The following is a 6,000-nucleotide window of genomic DNA, read 5'->3' as shown; positions in this document are numbered from 1 at the left end:
CTTGGTAATAGTAGTTTATAATCTAAAAACCCAAAAATGTATGGAAGTGACATTTGGAACAAATACACACTTCTAGTCTAGATAGATACTCAACTCCATTCCTAGCTCCCTGTGGATTCGATCCCGACCCTCATATCGGGTAAAAGCTATTGCGACCCTCTCTTCCTACTTTTTAGTAGTTTGGAGTTTGAAGCAATCAAATACTTACTGGGTACATACTATTATATACTCATACTATGCTTTTGTACTTAATTGTACAGGATCTGAGGCCGGTGCATCTAGCTACCCAGCCGGCACGCATCCCTGAAATTTTATCAAGATTCCACGGTGAGTTTTCCCCCTTCTGAGCCGTTCAGCAGCATGCCAGAGTCTCTCCTTTTGTTATTACTGCCTACTCTATTCAAGCAGTAGGATATTTGTATTTTGTATATTCTACTAGTTATCCTAATACTTGTGACACTAGTTCCTGGCACATACATTAGTAGACTATCATTTTTGGGTTGTGTTCTATTGTTATGAAATTGTTAATTATCGACTGCTTTAAATATAAGTTAAGTAAATGTTGGGATTGTTTAATAAAATAATTGAAAACTCACTAGTTGTTTAGGATTGGCTTGCCTAACAATGGTGTTGGGCGTCATCATGACCTATAATGGGATTTTGGATCGTGACAATAATTATAGAAATATATATCATGAAGATCAATCAGTTTCAAAAACTAATTTGAATTCTAAAAATGAATTGCAATACTTACAATGTATTTTGTAATTTTGAATTTGGAATTTGAATCTGGTTTAAATTTCTGGTTTGCGAGAGGAGATCTAAGGAGAGACGGAATGATGGAAGAGAACCGTAAAGTGATTTATGCGTGATGTATCTTTTATATATTTTTTAGGGGTATAATGGTCATATTATTATGGATTTTTTGTCAGCTAGCTACTAAATCAATAATTTTTAAAATAGAGTACAGGTTAAAAGGTGACATAAATATCGGGTATGGCTGCAAATAGCCCTTTAAAATGCCTCTTTTTCCACTTATTGGATCAAAATTAACTTTAACGTTATGTTTAGGTTTAAAAATTCCCATCTTCCATAACATGGAATTAGTGACTTTAAAATAAAAAAGAAAGGCATTCAGAAAAATGAAAAATAGAGATGTTTGATGATGTATCTTTTTGAACAGTTTTTCATGAAAAATTTGATTAAATAAACATATAAAACGCAAAGTAGTAATAATTAGTTCAAAACTCATTTTTTTACTCGGGGAAATGAAATTTACAGTTTACTGATTATAGTTGTCACGACCAAAGCTCACGGCACGTATTGTTTGTTTTGGGTCCAAGTACGCACGGATTTGTCTTTTGGACTACGCCATTTGTCACGACACAAGTCCCTGACACATATTGTCCATTTTGGGTCTAGGCCCCCACGGATTTATCTTTTGGGCTACGCCACCTCGAGCTCCAAAATAGCGCGTGTATGTGAACTTTTGTCTTGCCCTATAAAGCTCTTCGCTTTCCTCTCTCATTCCAATGCGGTATTCGCCTGAGGTGACATCTGCACCTTTCTTTAGAAGCTTGTCAACCTAGAACCCTACCAGTCCAGCTTGACGAGCTCTCATCGGTCCACCCTCAGTCATGGACATCATTAAGGGTGTACATAGACCGGGTTGGTTCAATTATTATTAAAACCAAACCAAACCAATTATATCGGTTTGGATTGGTTCGGTTTTGTCGGATTTTTCAGAGTTTTTTTTGTCACATGAATAATATGTCTGTAATGACCCGGCCGGTCGTTTCATGAGTCATAGCCCCGTTTCCCCTATTTTTGCTTCTTTATGTGTTCTTCAACTGTATTTCATCGTACCGTGTTGGTTGGTTCGGGTTCGGAGTGGTTTCGGTGTGGAATGAGGCACTTAGTCTCCTATTTAGAAGTTTAAGTTGTAAAAGTCAACAGGACATTGACTTATGTATAAAAGATCTCGGATGTGAATTCTGATGGTTCGATTAGCTCTGTTAGGTAATTTTGGACTAGGGAGCACGTCCGGAATGTGATTTAAAGGTCCGTAGTATAATTAGGCTTGAATTGGCGAAATTGGAAATTTGGCGATTTTCGATCGGCAGTGAAAATTTTGATATCGGGGTCAGAATGGAATTACAAAAGTTGGAGTAGGTTCATAGTGTCATTTGTGATGTCTGTGCAAAATTTTAGGTCATTCGAACGAGGTTTGGTATGTTTCGGCATCATTTGCGGAATTTGGAAGTTTAGAAGCTCTTAGGCTTGAATCTGAGGGTAATTTGGTGTTTTGATGTTGTTTTGAGTGTTCCGAAGGTTTGACTAAGATCGTATATTAATATGTGACTTGTTGGTATGTTTGGTAGAGGTCCCGAGGGCCTCGGGTTGATTTCGGGTGGTTGAGTAAACAAGGTTGGAATTTGAGGAATGTTAAAGATTTCACTCAGCTGTCATAACCGCACCTGCGGAGTGGGGAATGCAGGTGTGGGCTTGCAGAAGCGGAAGATCAGCCGCAGAAGCGGCCATAGCTCAGAAGGGCAGGAGCCGCAGGTGCAAATAGTGGACCGCACCTGCGAGACCGCAGATGCGGGAATTTGACCGCAGAAGCGGGTTCTGAGATTTAAGTGAGAACCGCACCTGCGATGGATTTTCCGTAGGTGCGGTGTCGCAGAAGCGACATGAGTACCACAGATGTGGAAATGCTAGGCAGAATGTATAAAAGGGGGACTTCGCGAATTTTGGGTCATTCTTCACTATTTTTATCCGGATTTGGAGCTTTTGGGAGCAATTTCAAAAGGGATTCAAGGGGGTTTTCATTGAGGTGAGTAATTTAAGCCCTAATACTCGTGTTTATGGTAATTTCCCATGGTTTAATCATGTAATTAGTGGTGATTAAGGGTAAAAATAAGGGGTTAGGGCTTGGGATTTTGGAGAGTGTGATTGAGGATTTTGAGGGGTCAAATGGAGTCAGATTTTTGATAAATCTTGTATGTATGGACTCATGAGTGAAAGGGCTTTCTAGTTTTGTGACATCTGTTGGATTCTGAGATGTGGGCCCGGGGGCCGGGTTTGGGTGAATTTCAGAATTTTGGTCTAGATTAATAGTTTTTGTGTGGAATTTATTCCTTTGCCTATATTGACTGCATTGTATTGCTTTTGGTTTAGACATTCGGAGGCCGATTCCAGAGGCAAAGGCATAGCGGAGTAGGATTTGGCTTGGTTTGATGTAAGTAATGCCTCCAAACTTGGTTCTGAGGGTTCGAAACCCCGAACTATGTGTTATATGATTGTATTGAGGTGACACACATGCCAAGTGATGGGCATGCGGGCATGCACCGTGAGAATTGTTGCCTGGTTCATTCCATGGCACCGCTTAGTGACTCTTTCTTGCTGATATCCTTGTTCCTATCATGTGATTAAGTAAACGTGCAGTAAATAATGCTAGCTATCCTGTTGGGGCTTCACGTCGATACTGTTGAGACCCGAGTGGTCTTTATTGCTGTCATTTCATTAGATTCATTGATATTTTATACTCAGTCTTATTCAAGCATATCATATCATGTCTCTGTCTCTGTTGTTGTTATTTGGCACATCATATCATTATTTCGGGCTAGTTTTATGGCATTGTGAGCCCGTGTGTGAGAGACTGGAGAGTGATGACTAAGTGATGCTGAGAGCCTGATTATGAGTGACAGTTATGGGATTGGGATGCATGCCGCAGCGGTTATGTTGATGATTATGATAGCACTTGGGCTATAGGAGCCCCTCCGGAGTCTGTAACACACCCCTACTGAGCACAGATGATATTTTTGAGGGATGGATTTCCCTGGACATGAATTTGTCCGAAGTATTGATATCTGGAGATGAATTTCTCCCCAGGGTTGGATTGCCCTTTACCTCAGGATGGATTTCCTTGGGCCGGATGGCCATATGCGGTACCGAGTGGTTCAGTGTGTATACATATATATCCCTGGAGATGGATTTCTCCTCAAGGTTGGATTACTCTTGTTCCTCGGTACTGTTTGACTTGCAGTGAGTGTTGTATATGTTCCGGGATGGATTTCCCTGGGCCGAATGGCCATATGCAGTACCGAGTAGTTGAGCACTTGAGAGTGGGAGCACATGGTGCATGTCATACATTCTGTGCATTGGCATGTAGAGTTAGTTGAGCTTTATATCTCACACTATTCAGATCTGTATTTATTTTACTGCTTGAGTTGTATTCCTAAATTGATAGCATGCCTACTCTTTCAACACAGTTTATTTATATTTCCTGTTGAGGTTACGTTCGTCACTACCTATCAGTCCATAGTTTAGACTTGTTACTTACTGAGTTGGTGTACTCACGTTACCCCCTGCACCTTGTGTAGATCCAGGTATTTTTGGCCACGGTAGCAGCTGATGACTATTCCAGTCGCGGACTTTCATCGGAGATAGCGAGGTAGCCGCCTGGCGACCGCAGTCCTGTCTTTCTCCTTCTTTATTTCTTTATCGTGCGGGTTATTTCCATTATTGAAGTTTGAACCTTTATACTCTTGTTCTCTTGCAGATAGTGAGAACTCACACAATGTTTACAACTGGGTAGAAGCTAGAGCCCCCTGTTGCAGCCACTACCAGGGGTAGGGGTCGGGGCCAAGGCAGAGGCAGAGCTCATCCTAGAGTACGAGCAGCAGCAGCACCCATGGTGGAGCCTCAGACTGTCCATGAGGAGGAGTTCCCAGTTCAGACCGCACCAGTCGGACCCGCTCAGGTCCTAGAGGGATTCGCTTCCACTCCTGTACTTCAAGATGCTCTAGTCCCCTTAGTTGGACTCATGGAGAGTGTGGCTCAAACCAGAGTATTTCCTATGGTACCAGCCATCTCCTAGGGTGGGATAGGAGTACAGACTCTCGCCACTCACACTCCGGAGCAGATGGATCCCCTATACCAGACTCCGGCAGCTCCAGTATTGGGGTAGTTCAACCCGTAGTTGCTACATAGCCTAGGGAGAGACCCACAATGTCTTCTGAGGGATTGATGAGGTTGGATAAGTTCACCAAGATCTTTCTTATTCATTAGCGGTGCACCCTCTGAGGATCCATAGGATTACTTGGACCGTTGCCACAAGGTGTTGCACAACTTGGGTATTGTTGAGACCAATAGGGTCGACATTGCATTGTTCCAGATGACCGATTCTGCCAAGAGGTGGTGGTAGGATTTTGAGCAGAGCAGACTAGCTGGTTCACCTTCACTTACCTGGGATCCATTTTTGCAGCTAGTTTTGGAGAAGTTTATTCCTTTCACTCTAAGATAGGAGTACCGTAGGTGGTTTGAGTGCCTTCAGTAGGGTGACATGACCGTCACCCAGTACGAGACCAAATTTGTGGACTTGGCCCATCATGCTGCTATGTTGATTCCCACAGATAAAGAGATGGTGAGGAGGTTTATTGATGGTCTTACTTCGGCATCAAGCTTTAGATGGACAAGGATATGGGGGATGATATTTCTTTCTAGAGGGCCATAGAGATTGCAAGACGGATCGAGATGGTTCATGGTCAGGATAGAGGGTCAACATATGAGTAGAGGCCCCATCATTTCGGTGGCTTCAATGGTGCCTCATCTGGAGGTAGAGGTTCTTTTGGTAGAGGCCATCCCTCTAGGCCGATTCAGTCAGCTCTTCAGGTAGCCCACGGTGTTTTGGGCTGTCATGGTTCTTATGGGTCTCATCCGGACTAGCCAGCATCCAGTGCACCTTCAGCTCCTATTAGTGCACCACCGCTTCAGAGTTACTACAGCAGCAATCTGGGCCGTCAAGGTCAGTCTCAGCTTCAGCAGCCTCAGCAACCAAGGGAGTGCTTTGAGTATGAGAGCATAGGTCACATCAGGAGATATTACCTTAGATTGACTAGCAGCATACCTCAACAAGGTTCTCGTGCCATTATGCTGGCACCGGTTTCTCCACCGCCCGCACAGCCAGCTAGAGGCGGGGTTCGGGTTGTTAGAGGT

Source organism: Nicotiana tabacum, chromosome 6 (genome assembly GCF_000715075.1).
Source record: "Nicotiana tabacum cultivar K326 chromosome 6, ASM71507v2, whole genome shotgun sequence".
In the NCBI taxonomy this organism is placed as follows: domain Eukaryota; kingdom Viridiplantae; phylum Streptophyta; class Magnoliopsida; order Solanales; family Solanaceae; genus Nicotiana; species Nicotiana tabacum.
Note: the sequence above shows the minus strand (reverse complement) of the source record.